We start from the raw sequence: 19,387 nt of genomic DNA on the forward strand, positions 1-19,387 counted from the left end.
TCAAGGTTATTTGCCACAGATAAAATTACGTCAAATCACGTCATATATACTGTAGCTTTGACTGGACTGATCATGTCAACATCATACTTTCAACATTTTAGTTAGCAAGCAAACTAGCTAGACATGCAGCCATCATCATGAATCTTGTCGACAATCTACTGGTAAATCCTTTTCTATCCTTGTCACATGAAGATAAATTATAGATAAAACGTATCGGTGCTCATCGGCCATTGGACATAAACATTACACAAGTCGGAAATCGCAAATTCAGCAAAGAGAGGTTTGGAAGAAATCAGTGGCTAACTGTGAGCATCGCAAAGCAATCACTATTTTGCTTCCCTTGCCTGCTATTCGGTGGAGGGTGTGTGGTCCAAGTCTGGGTTTAAGGATGTAAAAGCATCTGTCTCAAAGGGTATTTTTCCAAGCTTAAAAGGATAAACATTCACAAGCAACACCATTGGCCAGAAAAGGCTGAATACATTGGCCATGCTGTCAATCCAGGATGACTTCATCCAGAGAATACCAGACTTTGCTGACAAAGTTTGCCCACAAGAAGGACCGCCGCACCCCCTTCCTGTTCAAGTGAGCCCATCATAACAATGGTGAGTCCAAAAATGTATTGTATGCTGCTGCATAAATTGTAATATGCCAGGGAAATATGTATACTGTAGCTAAGAAAGTAATACCAAGTGTATGTTGTTAGTAGCTCATGTATCTCACCCTAAGAATGTGGTCCCTCTCCCTCTCAGAACTTAGCCTACTGTTCTGACATGGTGGTGCACATGTAGCCTATAGCCTGTTTTAAAGAAATGTCATAATCTAATATTGTATGAGCTTTCATTGTCTACTTATATGCCCCTGTTATTTATCCTACAGTTCTGAATTGGTGTACAGGGAGAATACTGTAAGAATGGCCCATGTTCTGAATTATGTCGTTGTCCATTTCAAAAGTGCTGAGAAAATAGGCATATTGACTACGTCTGTTTTAGCTCGTATCCGCTCATCATTCCCTTATGCCATAGTTTGTACATCTCAATTTTTATATTACTTATATAGGTATATCTTATTAGTATCTTATTCATCATTTTAGTCAATGTTGGAAAGATTCATTTCATTGTTTTGCTTAGTTTGTGTATTATAAATTAGCTCATGTGCTTTTTTCCATGAGGAGGGGATAATATATAATGTTGTTGGGTCTGTAGCCATGTTTGCCAGTGACAGTCTCTTCCCATTCAATTTGGGGTTTTTTTCAACAAAAAGTTCAGTAACAGACCCATGTAATTCCAGTTGATATTGCAAGGGTTGTTTGCGCAATGCAGTGTGCGTCGGTGTATTGTCTATAAAAGTGGATCCTTGTGATTGTATTTTCCGTCCTTTTTAGACCACATAGGCCTAATAAAATACTTAAAATGGTAGACTAACCGCGTCTCTCTCTCTCTCTCTCTCTTTCTGTGGTGACTTAAAGAAGAGTAAAGTTAAGGCCTCAACATCTTCCTGACTTTAACTAAAAAGTACTGAACAAATAGGCCTACCTTATCGCAGCTCGTTTGCTTGCACTTGCTTATACTTAGAGCTAAGTGTTAATGATATAAGAACAAACATTATGAATTTACTGAACATAACTGTAATGTTTGTGTATGGTTCACAAGTCAAAACTCATGTTGGCATTCCTTATTATTGAAGGAGAATGCGGTTCTTATCGAGTTACACAAATCCACAATGAGTCAGTAGAAACCATATTTATTTAAGAAAGTCAGCCATGTCAGTTATGGTTTTGAAAAAGGCATTAAATAAGGTTTTTGCTGCCAAACAAGGCTCCGCTGATAGCCAGGTGTAGCGGTGGTAAGGATTCACTTTATGGTGCTGAAAAGAAAGCTCTGCTGTCGGGACAGCTTTATGTAGGCCCTAACAGTTTGTGGACACCGTTTGTCACCATTATAGAGCAATTAATGTATTGTTTGGTGTTCTGTTGGGTAGTGGGTTTGCTGGCATACATCTAAAAAAAAAATGTGTATGCGGTCTAAACTGATGCCAGGGAATCCAATTCAACTTCTGAAAAGTGAAATGATACCATTTTTTTTTTACTTCACAATCAACATTTTTGCCTATGCAATTTTGCCTATGCCATGCTAACCTTTTCAGTCACTGTTAGAATGGTAACTTGGTTAGTTTGTTCTATCCATATTATTAGGAATTATGATCTTTATGGTTCTATCTTTAACTAGCTAACGTTAGCAAAGGATAGTAGCCTGTAGCTGATAATATTTATGTTGATAAAATGGCCTGGTTAGGTTTGCTAAGGTAGCCAGTGCAATCCAAATAGAGGCCAAGAAATTTGGCGGGGTGGTTAAATTGTGTGTTGTGTATTTTGTTGTAGGTGTTACAGAATTTGATTCCACCATCATGTGCTTCTGGTAAGTTGACAAAATCTTTATAAGCTGACCACTAAAGTACTTCAAATTACAGTAACCTTGGCATAAACATCCATTTGGATAGTGTTTCTATGAGTTTGTGTGCATTATGGGGATACAGGTTGTTTGAAGTAGCATGAGGATCAGTCGGAGTACTCTGTCTAGTCTCATGCTAGGTTTGAGGAGGCGGTAGTTTTTTTTTTACCATGGAATTAGTAAATATCCAGTTTTTGGCCAAGGAATGTTAGAGTGAGCTGTGTCAAGATGAAAATGATACAGAAATAGAGTTTGTTGTTGTATAATGACTGATACGGAGGTAATTGGTATCTGTGTGTACTGTGTTTTTCAGACTGACCTTGAAGCTGCTGCTTCTTCATCAGGTCATGACCCCAGCTTCAACAGCACTGAGCCCGCAGACCCAAAGGATGAGAGTTTTCCTCTGGGATCAAGCTCTACATCATCTTCAGAAGAGGTAAATACACGATTAGGTTCTGAGTGGCAAGATTCTGACTGGCAAGAGCCGAAGTGTATCGTGAATGAGTCCAAAATCATGGAACTCATGAAGTTCTGCAAGATATGTGGACAGCCATTAGTGGACACAGAGATTTCATACCTGGGAGCAATGATGGAAGTCAAATGGGACTGTAATGGTGGACAGTCCGAAATATGAGCTTCCTCTCCTCACTGCTGCATCTGTGCTTTTCACAGGTTGTAGCTACACTGAACTGGAAGACTGGGCTAAGACTATGCACCTGAAGATGACTGGCAGCACAACCTTCTATGACATTCAAAAGGCTTACCTGCTTCTAGTGATAAATGCTGAATATGAAGAAGGGAGGACAGCTATCTTAGGAAGACTGTTCCTAAATCAACTAGATGGCTTTGGAGAACAGATGTCCGGGATGTACGCAGTGACTCCCTGGCTTCAGTGCAAAGTTGACAAACTACACCACGATGACAGACAATACAAACAAGCTGATGCAGGTACATTCTAATGAATACTTAAAAAAAAGTACATTGTAGTCTGTTTGACCTTTTAGCATGCTGTAATGGAACACTCATGTCCATTACAAGTCACAGAGGCTCCCAACTCTGTTGCAATGGAGCCAGTTGGCTTCAAGCGCTCCCTGACTTCACTTCTTGACATGAATCTTCAAGTGGTTATGGTTACTACATTCATAAAATGATGCTCGAAACCTTCTCTGAAATCCTCCGACAGATTGATGTATGGCATAGAGTAAAAGGTTAGTACTAGTCTGCTTTCTAAATAAATAACATTTTTCACTTAATGTTTCAAGACAGGCTATTTAGTGTGTTGTTTTTATATGTTTTTCTAACAGGTCTCCAAAAGCTAGTGTTGAAGTCCAAGAAACGAGGGAACCAGGGTTTGTGTCCTTAGATACGCGCAATCACCAATCATCTCTACTGGAGTGCAAAATGCAGCTGAGATCCAGAGCGCCCCCTCTCAAAGGCTTGCACACGACTGTACTCTTCAATGTCTTTCTGACTACTTTTGTAAATGTCAACAATCAGTCAGCTGAAATGTTTTGCTAGTTGACCTTGCTAACTTGTAATTTTTGTCTTGTCTTTGGAGGGACTTAAGCGCCGTTGGACTTCAATTCTTCAACACATCTCTGAAGTCCACTGCTGGACCGAGGATGGGGAGGAAGTAGACCTTACCGTGAAATGCTTACAAGTCCTTAACCAACAGTGCAGTTCAAGAAAGAGTTAAGAAAATATTTACCAAAGAAACTAAAGTAAAAAATAATAGAAAAGTAACAAAATAAAATAACAAAAACAAGGCTATATACAGGGGGTACCGGTACCGAGTCAATGTACGGGGGTACCGGTTAGTCGAGGTAATTTGTACATGTAGGTAGGGGTAAAGTGACTATGCATAGATAATAAGTAGCAGTAGTGTAAAAACAAATGGGGGGGGGGGGGTCAATGTAAATAGTCCGGGTGGCCATTTGATTAATTGTTCTGTAGTCTTATGGCTTGGGGGTAGAATCTGTTAAGGACCTAGACTTGGCCTTTTGGTCCTAGACTTGGCCAGAAAAGTAATACATTTTATGAGCAAGTTGACATCATTTCCGGTCACAACTTGTGGACGTGCTGCTGTGCGGTTTGTTGCTAACGTTACTTTGCTACCTGCCAACTTTTTATTTTACCTTTCTTTAAAAAGTCTTTGACTTTCATCTAAAGTATTTTTATTTATTTAACTAGGCAAGTCAGTTAAGAACAAGCAGCCTAGCAACAATGGGTTAACTGCCTTGTTCAGGAGCAGAATGACAGATCTTTACCTTGTCAGCTCGGGGATTCGATCTTGCAACCTTTCGGTTACAAGTACAACGCTCTAACCACTAGGCCACCTGCCGCCCCAAACTTTATGGCTTTTACTTTTAAATGACCATTTGATATTTTTATTTTTTCCCTCGCTCTACTTTTTTCATTCAACTTTTTCACCCCGGACGCTTTATCTGGACATGGTTCTACATGATCTCCACCAGCCGAAGCTAAGTAGTAACATTAACATTATGCCTTCTAAGGACAGTCGCTGTACTCATAATATACAGGAGAACGATCTCCTTAGGGTGAGGATAGGCGTGCAGCAAGCCCAACCCAGCTTCAGACACAATCGTTAGGCAAGGGTAATGTAAGTGTAGGAAAGGATGAAACAGTGTCTGTGCCACCAATAAGTACAGATAATAGTATAAATCCCCTCGCACAGTCCCTGCAGCGGGACAATTTTCTCATGGATTCTTGAAGGAAATGCTGTAGGAATGCTCAATCGGTGTCTCTCATTCAGCCGACAGAAACTTTAAACCGGTTCTCCCCATTAAGCAACGAGTTGGAGTCAGAGGCCGAGCCTTCTCTGGTCTCTCCTCCACCCGTTACGGGGTCTGAGATGCCGAAGCCTCCCACCATTAGCTCTGACAAATTGAAAATCCTAGTCATTGGCGACTTTACCAAGGTTATTAGACTTAAAAAGAATCATCTAGCGTTCATACGCTGTTTACCAGGGGGCAGAGCTACCGACGTTAAGGCTAATCTGCTAGCTAAGGCTAAAACGGCCAAGTGTAGCGAGTATAGGGATATTGTAATCCACGTCGGCACCAACGATGTAAGGATGAAACAGTCAGAGGTCACCAAGTGCAACATAGCTTCAGCGTATAAATCAGCTACAAAGATGTGTCGGCATCGGGTAATTGTCTCTGGCCCCCTCCCAGTTAGGGGAAGTGATGAGCTCTACAGCAGAGTCTCACAACTCACTCGCTGGTTGAAAACTGTTGTCTTCCTCTCCCAAAAGATAATTGGCCCTCTTTCTGGGACTCACCCACAAACAGGACCAAGCCTGGCCTGCTGAGGAGTGACGGACTGAGGAGTGACAGACAGGGCTCTAACTCTTATAGCTCCACAATGCGATAGGGTGCAGGCCAGGCTTAGTGGAGTCTGCCACTAGCACAGTCAGTGTAGTCAGCTCAGCTATCCCCATTGAGACTGTGTTTGTGCCTCGATCTAGGTTGGGCAAAACTAAACATGGTTGTGTTCGCATTAGCAATCTTACTGGAATAAAGACCTCCTCCATTCCTATCATTATTGAAAGAGATTGTGATATCTCACATCTCAAAATAGGGCTACTTAATGTTAGATCCCTCACTTCCATGGCAGTTATAGTCAATGAACTAATCACTGATCATAATCTTGATGTGATTGGCCGGACTGAAAAATGGCTTATTAATTAAGCCTGATGAATTTGCTGTGTTTACATGAGGCCTCTCCTCCTGGTTACACTAGTGACCATATCCCCCGCGCTTCCAGCGAAGGCGGAGGTGTTGCTAACATTTACAGCAAATAATCTGCTCAGACCCCAACCAAGAATCATCAAACTGGAAGTCTTCCGATTAGCTTGGAAAGACAGTACCATGCAGTATCGAAGAGCCCTCGATCATCCTATTTTTCCAACTTAATTGAGGAGAATAAGAACAATCCAAAATGTATTTTTGATACTGTCGCAAAGCTAACTAAAAAGCAGCATTCCCCAAGACAGGATGGCTTTCACTTCAGTAGTGATACATTCATGAACTTCTTTGACGAAAAAGTTCATGATCATTAGAAAGCAAATTACAGACTCCTCTTTAAATCTGCATATTTCTCCAAAGCTCAATTTCCTGAGTTTTCACAACACTTGCAGGACCTAGGATCAAGGGAGACACTCAAGTTTTTTAATACTATATCTCTTGACACATTGATGAAAATTGTCATGGCCTCCAAACCTTCAAGCTGCATACTGGACCCTATTCCAACTAAACTACTGAAAGAGCTGCTTCCTGTGCTTGGCCCTCCTATGTTGAACATAATAAACGCCTCCCTATCCACTGATGTGTACCAAACTCACTAAAAGTGCCAGTAATAAAGCCTCTCTTGAAAAAGCCAAACCTTGACCCAGAAAATATAAAAAACTATCGGCCTATATTGAATTTCCCATTCCTCTCAAAAAAAAATTAAATCTGTTGTGCAGCAACTCACTGCCTACCTGAAGACAAACAATGTATGCAAAACGCTTCAGTCTTGTTTTAGACCCCATCATAGCACTGAGACTGCATTCGTGATGGTGGTAAATTACCTTTTAATGGCATCAGACCAAGGCTCTGCATCTGTCCCCGTGCTCCTAGACCTTAGTGATTCTTTTGATACCATTGATCATCACATTCTTTTGGAGAGATTGGAAACCCTAATTGGTCTACATGGACAAGTTCTGGCCTGGTTTAGATCTTATCTGTTGGAAAGATATCAGTTTGTCGCTGTGGATGGTTTGTCCTCTGACAAATCAACTGTAAATGTTGGTGTTCCTCAAGGTTCAGTTTTAGGACCACAATTGTTTTCACTATATATTTTACCTCTTGGTGATGTCATTCAGAAACATATTGTTAACTTTTACTTCGATGCAGACGATACACAGCTGTACATTTCGATGAAACATGGTGAAGCCCCAAAATTGCCCTCGCTGGAAGCCTGTGTTTCAGACATAAGGAAGTGGATGGTGGCAAATGTTTTACTTTTAAACTCGGACAAAACAGAGATGCTAGTTCTATGTCCCAAGAAATAAAGATATATTTTGTTGGATCTGACAATTAAGCTTGATGGTTGTACGGTTGTCTCAAATAAAACTGTGAAGGACGTCGGCGTTACTCTGGACCCTGATCTCTCTTTTGACGAACATATCAAGACTGTTTCAAAGACAGCTTTTTTTCATCTATGTAACATTGCAAACATTTGAAACGTTCTGTCCAAAAAGGATGCAGAAAAATGTATCCATGCTTTTGTCACTTCTAGATTAGACTACTGCAGTGCTCTACTCTCTGACTACCCGGATAAAGCACTAAATAAACTTCAGTAAGTGCTAAACACGGCTGCTATCATTTTGACTAGAACCAAAAAATTTGATCATATAACTCCAGTGCTAGCCTCTCTACACTGGCTTCCTGTTAATGAAAGGGCTTATTTCAAGGTTTTACTGCTAACCTACAAAGAATTACATGGGCTTGCTCCTACCTATCTATCCGATATGGTCCTGCCGTACATACCTACACGTACGCTACGGTCACAAGACGCAGGCCTCCTAATTGTCCCGAGATTTTCTACACAAACAGCTGGAGGCAGGGCTTTCTCCTATAGAGCTCAATTTTTATGGAATGGTCCATGTGAGAGACGCAGACGCAGTTCGCAGTTGTAAATGAGAACTTGTTCTCAACTGGCCTACCTGGTTAAATAAAGGTGAAATAAAACAATTTAAAAAAAGACTTGGTCTCGACCTTTCAGTCTTTATTGAAGACTCATCTCTTCAGTAGGTCCTATGATTGAGTATAGTCTGGCCCAGGGGTGTGAAGGTGAATGGAAAGGCAATGGAGCGACGAACTTCCCTTGCTGTCTCTGCCTGGCCGGTTCCCCTCTCTCCACTGGGATTCTCTGCCCCTAACCCTATTATGGGTGCTGAGTTACTGGCTTACTGTTGCTCTTCCACGCCGTCCCTAGGAGGGGTGTGTCACTTGAGTGGGTTGAGTCACTGACGTGATCTTTCTGTCCGGGTTGGCGCCCCCCTCGGGTTCGTGCCGTGGGGCAGATCTTCATGGGCTATACTCGGCCTTGTCTCAGGGTAGCAAGTTGGTGGTTTGAAGATATCCCTCTAGTGGTGTGGGGGCTGTGTTTTGGTAAAGTGTTTGGGGTTATATCCTGCCTGGTTGGCCCTGCCCGGGGGTATCGTCGGACGGGGCCACAGTTTCTCTCAAACCCTCCTGTCTCAGCCTCCAGTATCCTAGCCCTAGGGGGCTAGGATCAGTCTGTCATATCTGGAGTATTTCTCCTGTCTTATCTGGTGTCCTTTGTGAATTTAAGTATGCTTCCTCTAACTCTCTCTCTCTTTCTCTCTTTTCTCTCTTCTCTCGGAGGACCTGAGTGCTAGGACCATGTCTCAGGACTACCTGGCCTGATGACTCCTTGCTAACCCCAGTCCACCTGGTCGTGTTGCTGCTCCAGTTTCAACCGTTCTGCCTACGGCTATGGAAACCTGACCTGTTCACCGGACGTGGTACCTTGTCCCGGTCCTGCTGTTTTCGAATCTTTCTCTCTACCGCACCTTTTGTCTCAAACTCTGAATGATCAGCTATGAAAAGCCAACTAACATTTTCTCCTGAGGTGCTGACCTACAACCACTTGTGATTATTATTCTTTGACACTGCTGGTCATCTAGGAAAATTTAAACATCTTGGCCATGTACTGTTATAATCTCCACCCGGCACAGCCAGAAGAGGACTGGCCACCCCTCAGAGCCTGTTTCCTCTCTAGGTTTCTTCCTAGGTTCCTGCCTTTCTAGGGAGTTTTTCCTAGCCACCGTGCTTCTACTTCTGCATTGCTTGCTGTTTGGGATTTTAGGCTGGGTTTCTGTACAGCACTTTGTGACATCGGCTGATGTAAAAAGGGCTTTATAAATACATTTCATTGATTGATTATGAATATGGTGAAAATAATTGTAAACCTCTGTGTGTCTGGTGTAGTAGCAAAAAACAGGTCATGATGAAATTGCCATTCAGACTATCCCCACCTCAGCCACAAACGTGTAGGTCCTTACTGAGGTAGGCTACCCCCCACCTCTGCAAAGAGATATTTACACTTCTCTTGCCAGGAGAAACTGCCTTGCTGACCAGATTTTGGTCAGAAGAAAGTTGCCCCTAGCAAAATAGGTGTGAATTTCCCTTTGCAGAGGTGGGGGGTAGCCTACCTCAGTAAGGACCTAAAAGTATGTGCCTGTGAGAGCTTGAGTGACCAGAGTTATAAAAATGTCCTGTGTCCCAGGTGCAGTAAGTAGCAGAACTGGTCATTAAAAAAAACTGGTCATTAAAAAAAAGACATTACGGTCAATGTTGTACAGTTCAGGGAATACTTGTAGGCTGACAGCTGTGTGACTTTGCAGCAGCTGCTGCATTGTCTGTTAGTGTGTCTGAGGTGTAAGGTGCAAACATCTGTTGATCATCAGTGGGAAAGGAGTTGTCTTGACCAAACTGCCATTCCAATCAAATCAAAGTTTAGTGTTCACATGTGCAGGATACAGGATGTAAACATTGCAGCGAAAACTTACCCATAAGCACTCAACAGTGCAGTAAACATATAAAAAAGATGAAAGGAAGCAACAGGAATGGAAATAAGAAAATACATAACTGGAATATACAGATCATACTATGAATACTAAATAACATACTGGGATGTGCACTAAAGTAAATTGTACCAACTAAAAATAACAGTGTAAAGTTAGTGTGTATGTGCGCGTGGTATTTGGGGCTGTATGTGAGAGCTGTGTGAGAGTGTGGTGTGTGTGTGGAAATAGTGCAAATAGTCTTTAAAGGTGCTGCTGTGTAAAGAGTCACTCAAGGTGCAGGTGAGCAGTTGACGGATGGTAAAGGCCTGTGCCCAAGAAAGCGAAGGTAACCTGCCTAAATGATTACCGCCCCATAGCACTCACGTCAGTAGCCATGAAGTGCTTTGAAAGGATGGTCATGGCTCACATCAACACAATCATCCTGGAAACCCTAGACACACTCCAATTCGCATACTGCCCCAACAGATCCACAGATGACGCAAACTCAATCGCACTCCACACTGCCCTTTTCCACCTGGACAAAGGGAACACCTATGTCAGAATGCTGTTCAACACCATAGTGCCCACGAAGCTCATCACTAAGCTAAGGACCCTGGGACTAAACACCTCCCTCTGCAACTGGATCCTGGACTTCCTGACAGGCCAACCCCAGGTGGTAAGGGTAGGCAACAACACATCTGCCACGCTGATCCTCAACACTGGGGTCCCTCAGGAGTGCGTGCTTAGTCCCCTCCTATACTCCCTGTTTACCCACGACTGCGTTTGCTGACAGTGGTAGGCCTGATCACCGACAACGACGAGACAGCCTATAGGGAAAAGGACAACAACATCTCCCTCAATGTGAGCAAGACAAAGGAGCTGATTGTGGACTACAGGAAAAGGCAGGCCAAACAGGCCCCCATTAACATCGACAGGGCTGTAGTGGAGCGGGTCAAGAGTTTCAAGTTCCTTGGTGTCCACATCACCAACCTACTATCATGATCCAAACACACCAAGACAGTAGCCATGAAGAGGGCATGACAACACCTTTCCCCCTCAGGAGACTGAAAAGATTTGGCATGGGTCCCCAGATCCTCAAAAAGTTCTACAGCTGCACCATCGAGAGCATCCTGACCGGTTGCATCACCGCCTGGTATGGCAACTGCTCAGCATCTGACCATAAGGCGCTACAGAGAGTAGTGGGTATGGCCTAGTACATCACTGGGGACAAGCTTCCTGTCATCCAGGACCTATATACCAGGCAGTGTCAGAGGAAGGCCCAAAAAATGGTCAAAGTCTCCAGTCACCCAAGTCATAGACTATTCTCTCTGCTACCGCATGGCAAGCGGTACCAGAGCGCCAAGTCTAGGACCAAAAGGCTCCTTAACAGATTCTACCCCAAGCCATAAGACTGCTGAACAATTATTCAAATGGCCACCTGGACAATTTACATTGACACCCCCCCCCCTCTTTGTTTTTACACGGCTGCATCTCGCTGTTTATTATCTATGCATAGTCACTTTACCCCTGCCTACATGTACAAATTACCTACTAACCTGTACCCTGCACATTGACTTCGTACCCCCTTTATATAACCTCGTATAACATCGTTTTTTTTTTACTTTAGTTGATTTAGTAAATATTTTCTTAACTATTTCTTGAACTGCATTGCTGGTTATGGGCTTGTAAGTAAGCATTTCACAGTAAGGTCTACACCTGTTGAATACGGCTCATGTGACAAATAAAACGTGATTTTATAGACCAGTCCGTAACAGTTTTTTTTGTTGTTGTTGTGTCTTTGATAAGTTTCCCTACTTCCCAGACACCACCTGGCATAAATGTCTTAAATGACTGGGAGGTCAACCCCAGTGATGGATTGGAATCCAGCATATCATCGGTCCACAGACGGATACAGGTCACAAACTGCTCCAACGATACAAGCAGGCAAAGAAATTCTGAATTCCCACTCCGAAGTTTCTCTCCATCCAGGATGCATTCCTTGAAGAATCAGTATGCAACCAAGCGGTATTGTCTGCAACACAGAAAATATAATAAATTCTCATTTTGTACAGAAATATTCTGAACTGTGTTAGCATAACATCAACATTAGGGTGGGGTAATTTAACATGTATACATGTGCACAGGCACAGAGGTGACATACCAGAACAATATCCAGACTGAGAAAGAAATGTGGCCCTCAACGTCTGCTCATGTACCTAGAAGTAGATAATACAGCCATGTCTTGGCAAATATTTTTCTATTAAAACTAGCTCACCAGTTTCAGAGATGGAACTACAACAGAAACGTTACATGGTTGCATGATCATTTCTTCTCAGTTAGTGAACTTAGCTAGATAGCCAATACTTTTTGGATTAACATCTGTTTAGAGTCCTAGTGTATGTTGCGGAATCATGTCTCTAATGACGTGATTGAAATGCATCGACTGTCAATCATAACCAACAATCGCTTTTATTTTTTTTTATGCCAAAAAATGACTCAGTTGCTGATGTCAGCTAACTAACCGTTACACAAGTTTGCCAGCTAACAAGTTTAGTTACAAACGTGATGCATGACATTAGCAAGTAGCAGCCGGGCTGACCATGTAAGCTAGTTAATGACTCCAACCTAAGTTTATGTAAACTTTTGACTTCAACTGTATAATGAATTCTAATAATAGTGGATAGGTAATTGCGATAGAGCTGGGACCATGATCATAATTGATATCTCAACATGGGTATTACTTATTGCAGGATACAACTGCAATGAACTGAAGTTGTGGGCAGGAAAAGGCTCTGTTATTCCGAAATGTGTTTTTTCATTATGGATTGATTGATGTATTCTATAAATTTGGTGCATTACATGTTACTTTTAAAGTCTAGGACATTTCATTATTAGGAAGCCGAAATAGAAGAGATAGTTGTCAAGTTTGTTTTTAATCTTACAGTAGAGGTAAGTGCAGAATGTTGTTGAGAATGGGTTATATGTATATATTTTTCTTACTGGTAAGAATAGAAGAGTTTCCATGTTTTTGTCTGCTGGTGAAAGCGAGTCGTGTTCGCTGGGCTATATCGGGCTGTAAGGGATGCAGTGGAACATTTGCAGTAGAGGAAGTTAAGGTATTCTAACATTATAATCTGTTTCCATTACATGGAACAGGGCCCGGTCATTAAAGTGGATTGCAGTTTGAGTTTATTTTTATTTTTACAGGGACAATGCACATTAATTAACGTTTCAGTAAAGTGCCGGTTTTAGCCAGCCGGCTAATTTTCAACCGCAATCCCTGGGCAGGTTATTAAAAACAATTACAATAACAATTCAGACAATCACAGAGCGGTAGCACAAAAAGCAACAAAACAAAATACATAAAAGCAACAAAGTGTTTCAACACCTCACAAGCTACAAACAACATGGAACGCGACAATACACAGCTAGGGATTATGTTCACAAGTCTGATTGGCCTTTAGCCATGTCTTCATGTTTTTTGTGAAGATGTGATAGGTGGTACAGTTGTGTGAGTCTGATGGCAGAGTATTCCAGACATGTGAAGCTCTCACAGAGAAAGTAGGTTGACCGAAGGTGCTTTTCCTTAAGGGATCTATACAGTCCCCTCTCATGGCATACCTTGTGGATCTGCTGCCATAGGTTTGGGTTTTCTGTTTAATTAACAAAAGTACTGAGTGGAGGGGGAGCCAAGCCATTTAGGACCTTGAATACAAGACATACGTCGGTGTATTGCACAATATTTTTTCAACTCAGGAGCTCACACTTTCTGAGGATGTAACAGTGATGATGGCTATTGGGCTTCCTATCAAGCACATTGACAGCCTGTTGTAGATAGACTGAATGGGTTTTAATATTGTACAGCAAGCTCGGGCCCAACTAGTCAAGCAGTATGTTAAGTAGGTAAGTATCATAGATTTGAAGTACAGTTTCGCTACCTCTGTAGTCAAACAATTTCGTGTAAATCAGAAATTAGCTAGGTTGAATTTGGTTATTCGAGTTACCTTTTTCACCTGTTTTTTAAATGAGAGTTTGGAATCAAGTATGATGCCAAGGTACTCAAAATCAGATACCACCTGGAGCTTCTCCCCTGACACATAGACATCTGGCTCAGTGGCATCAGTTGTCCTCTTTGTGAAGAAAATGTAAACTGTTTTTTTCACATTGAGATGCAAACATGAGTCACTGAGCCACTTTGCAACCTGAACCATTACAGTGTGAGTTATTGTGCAGCTTGTTGTTTGCTCTTTGCATGCACATATATCAACATTTCTTGTGGAAGTAGCAGTCCTGGGAGTGCATTCTGACGAAGATCAGCAAAGGTAAGAGAATATTTCTAATACTAATTCTGACTTAAGGTTGCCCCGAACTTGGCGGGTGTCTGTATAGCTCGCTGTGATATGTACTCAGAATATTGAAAAATGTGTTTTCTCCGTAAAGCTATTTTAAAATCTGACACAGCGGTTGCATCCAGGAGTAGTCTATCTATAATTCTTTAAATAATTGTTATATATTTTGTCAACGTTTATGATGAGTATTTTTGTAAATTGATGTGCACATTCACCGTTAGTTTTGGTGGGAATACATTTTCTGAACATCACGCGCCAATGTAAAATGCTGTTTTTGGATATAAATATGAACTTTATCGAACAAAACATACATGTATTGTGTAACATAATGTCCTAGGAGTGTCATCTGATGAAGTTCGTCAAAGATTAGTGCTTCATTTAGCTGTGTTTTGGGTTTTATTAACACATGGCCTTGCTGGAAAATGGCTGTGTGATTATTTTTGTCTATGTACTCTCCTAACATAATCTAATGTTTTGCTTTCGCTGTAAAGCCTATTTTAAATCGGACAATGTGGTTACATCAAAGAGAAGTGTATGTTTGAGAAAGTTGAATTATGACATTTTGTTCTTTTTGAATTTGCCGCCCTGATTTTTCACTGGCTGCGTCCCACGTAGCCCATAGAAGTTAAACAACAGGTTTATATTTTTAATAAATTAATGCAACAGGTTGAAATTATTAGATCACTGGAAAAAGGTTACGGGTTTGTTTATTGTTTAGTTTAGGTGTCGAAACACTGTATTATCTGATGTGTTTTGAGTAGGATTCTTCCTTCCATGACTGATGAATGTCCCCTATAGGGGGCAGTATTCAGAAGTTTGGATGACTGAGGTGCCCAAAGTAAACTGCCTGTTACTCAGGACCAGAAGCTAGGATATGCATATGCGTCATATGTAATATTGGATAGAAAACACTCTAAAGTTTCTAAAACCGTTAAAATAATGTCTGTGAGTATAACAGAACTGATTTGGCAGGTGAAACCCAGAGGACAATCCATCCAGGAAAAATGTTTTTTGAGGTCATTGGATTTTCCAATGATTTCTATGGGAAAGCATAATTATTAGGACCCAGACTGCAGTTCCTATGGCTTCCACTAGATGTCAACAGTCTTTAGAAATTGTTCAATGTTTTTTTTTGAAAAATGAAGAAGTATTCGTATTCTTTCTAAATGTCACTCAGAAGGACTCTAGTCTTTTCGTGCGTGTGAAAGACTGCGCGCGAATGACTGCACGCACCTCATTGTTTTTCTCCGGTATTGGAAACAGTTTATTCTGGCTTAAATTTGATCGATTATTTACATATTAGGGTACCTGAGGTTGGATTAGAAATGATGTTTGGACCAAGTTTACAGGTTACTTTTTACATTCCTTTGTAGGCATGTTGGAACAGGTGTATTTCTGAATCAAACTCGCCAAATAAACTGACATTTTTGGGATATAAAGAAGGACTTTATCGAACAAGACGACCATTCATTGTGTAACCGGGACATTTGGGATTGCAAAAAGATGAAAATCTTCAAAGGTAAGCAATTTATTTTATCGCTATTTCTGACTTTCGTGATGCATCTGCTTGATTGGAAAATGATTGTGACGCGCTCCGGTGAGGGCGCGCACTTGGTTATTTCTCTCCGGTATTGAATATACTATTTTCCATCTTAAATTTGATAGTTTATTTACATATTAGGGTACCTGAGGGTTGATTAAGAATGCTGTTTGACATGTTTGGACCAAGTTTATTGGTAACGTTTGAGATTCATTTTGTATGCATTTTGAACGAGGGGAAACCGGTGGATTATTGAAGGAAGCACTCCAAATAAACATACTTTTTTGGGTTATAAAGAAGCACTTTATCAAACAAAATGACCATTTGTTATGTAACAGGGACTCTTGTGATTGCAACCAGATGAAGATCTTCAAAGGTAAGGGATTTATTTTATCGCTATTTCTGACTTTTGCGATGCATCTGTTTGGTTGGAAAATGTTTTTAATGCTTTTGTATGCGGGGCGCTGTCCTCAAATAATCTCATGGTGTGCTTTCACCGTAAAGCATTTTTGAAATCTGGCAACGCGGCTAGATTGACAAGAAGTTTATCTTTTAAATTATGTATGACACTTGTATTCTCATGAAAGTTTAATATTACGATTTCTGTAATTTGAATTTGGCGCTCTGCAATTTCACCGGATGTTGTCGAGGTGGGTCGCTTGAGGCACGCCTAGCCCAAAGAGGTTTTAAAGGAGATGTAGGAGACCATGTCTCAAACAACTTTTTAATAGATGCCTGGGATCAAATATCCCTGATTCCTTATGCTGAGAAATTGACTACATTTGCGACAGAAAATAAAAGTATTACATTTAGTAACAATACCAGGATAATGTTATATGGTTATGGAGAAGGGAGACCAGTCATATAATATAAAATGGGAGTGACTCAGTGGCGAGATACATTTTGCTGTGTCTAAGGGTAGCACATGCTAAATTAAGCGCACATAAACATTGGGGTACATTAAAACAAATTATTCATAATTTGAGGGAGTACAATGGACTTATCATTATCATAAACCTTTGGGTTACTGATTATGATATTAGTATAGTGAATGCTAATGAAAAAAAATGAAATCAAGGAAAATGGGGGTAGTCATTTTCTGCCTTTGGAATGTTTGCCGAGGCTATGGTCTTGGGCAGAGCAGTGAGTGAGATTGAGGCCGTAAACTACCAAATTAAATAAGGCCTGGCCATTTTTGTTTGTTTTTACCTTAAGGTTTGCAAATACCCACACACACAAGAAACTTGTTATGACTATTTGTTGGTGTTTTTAAAATACTGTTTGATTTATTGTGAGTGTTCTATTTCATGTGGGTTTAGTGAGTTTTCCATTTGTCTTCTTGCCAAGGTTTCTTAAAGGGGCACACACACACGGAATTTTCTGAAATTTTTATTTTCTATGTTTTAATTGAACACGTTAATTATTTTGACAAGACGTACTGGAAACACACATATATATATATATATATATATATATATATATATATATATAAGAAACACTTATTTGAAGGGTTTGTATGACCTCTGACCTGACTTTCCAGTGTGGTTTGATCACCCTCACTGGAAATCCATTTGGATAATGAATTTAAGGTAATTTGTAATACTGATTTGAAGGTCATTTGTAATATTGATAATTATGATTATAATTCTTAGCCATATTTGTGATTTGGACCAATGGGAAGAAGGAGAGGGCATTGCCTTTGACTAAGGGTAGGCTGTATTAAGTTTATTTTACTATGACCGTATGGGTACTGTCACATCCTGACCATAGAGAGCCCTTGGGGTTCTCTACATTTTTACATTTTAGTCATTTAGCAGACGCTCTTATCCAGAGCGACTTACAGTAGTGAATGCATACATTTCATTTCATGCATTTGTTTTGTACTGGCCCCCCGTGGGAATCGAACCCACAACCCTGGCGTTGCACACACCATGCTAGCGTTGCAAACACCATGCTCTACCAACTGAGCCACAGGGAAGATGGCTCTATGGTGCAATAGGTCAGAGCGTGACTAGGGGGTGTTCTAGTATTGTATTTCTATGTTGGTGTGAGTATTGTTCCCAATTGGAGGCAGCTGATGATCGTTGCCTCTAATTGGGGATTATACTTAGTGTGGTCCTTTTCCCACCTGCGTTTATGGGATATTGTTTTGTTTTCAGTTACTGCTGTACGTTTGTTTATTCTTTGTTGTTTTTGTGAAGTTTCACTTTGTAATAAAGTATGTGGAACTCTACGCATGCTGCGCCTTGGTCTGCTCCTTTCGACAAACGTGACAGGTACAATTATTTTTCTTCATGGTGTTAAGTGTAGTGATTCTAATTCAATTTTGTTATTTTTTTTGACCAGTAGTGTTTTTTTATTTACACATTACTCACATTGGAGTCATGTGTCAAAATGGGGGAGGTAACAGTCCTCTGAGGTTTTGGATTGAAGATGACACACCTTGAGTGATATGTGAAGGAGTGTTTGTTCAGTTCTGTTTTGATACAAATCTCACCAGATTAGGTGTGCTGGATTGTTTGGATTTCTCCCAATGGGTTATAGATCCTGTGGCTCTGCAGTGAAGTTGACAGTGTAAGCCAATTTGAAAAAATTGTTTCAATAGAATGTGATATTATTTTTGACATTTTGTTGTTGTCTGACGTAGTAATTTATCATATAGTCAATGCTTGTCTGGATTTCCAGATTCAAAAATGAACTGAACTAAACTGTTCTGTCCTCTCTCGAGGTTATCATGAAAAGTGACGTCAGTCGGTGTCTTAATGCATGGAAGAGATAATTGGACCGAACAGTGTGTGTACCTCAAAACCCCCTCTAACTGGCTGAAGAAAAGCAACAAAGGCGTTCAATACGGCCCTGTCTGCACCACTTCTACCGAGGGACCCGAGTCCGAGGCAGCAACCAGTGTACAGCATCCGATCTAAGCTATCAACTGCTTTTCTCTCATGTATTTTCTCTCAGGAGTGTTACAAGAGTCCACGTGGAGTGAGCATGGGGAGAGCTCTGTTCCAAACTTCTCTTATGTTGCTGTTATACTGGTTGATGAATGGACAAGACATAATGGGTGGGAAAGGTGGTGGCGGCTCAGGTGAGACATTGAAATTGGGACATTATCATGGGCCATCCACTTTGAACTGTAAAGCTATCTGAAGACAATGAAGAAGATGCCAGAAGATTGAGTGCCTGAAGGGGGATTGGTCAACTGTGCCCAAAATTGATTTAGACTTGTCTAAAATTGTTTATTTTGGGTTATCAGGTTGATTGTAGAGGTCTGCACACTACACAGATTTATAGTAATTTAAATTAAGAGTGCAGTAAGATGCTGATCTGTAATTATAATCGTGATAAGAAAGTTAATACTAGAATTAAAGGATAACAACCGTAATTTCCAGACTATTGAGCGCACCTGAATATAATTTTTTTGACCCACTGAATTAAATTTTTTATTTTTTAT

The sequence above is a fragment of the Salmo trutta genome, chromosome 15 (genome assembly GCF_901001165.1).
Source record: "Salmo trutta chromosome 15, fSalTru1.1, whole genome shotgun sequence".
Lineage (NCBI taxonomy): Eukaryota > Metazoa > Chordata > Actinopteri > Salmoniformes > Salmonidae > Salmo > Salmo trutta.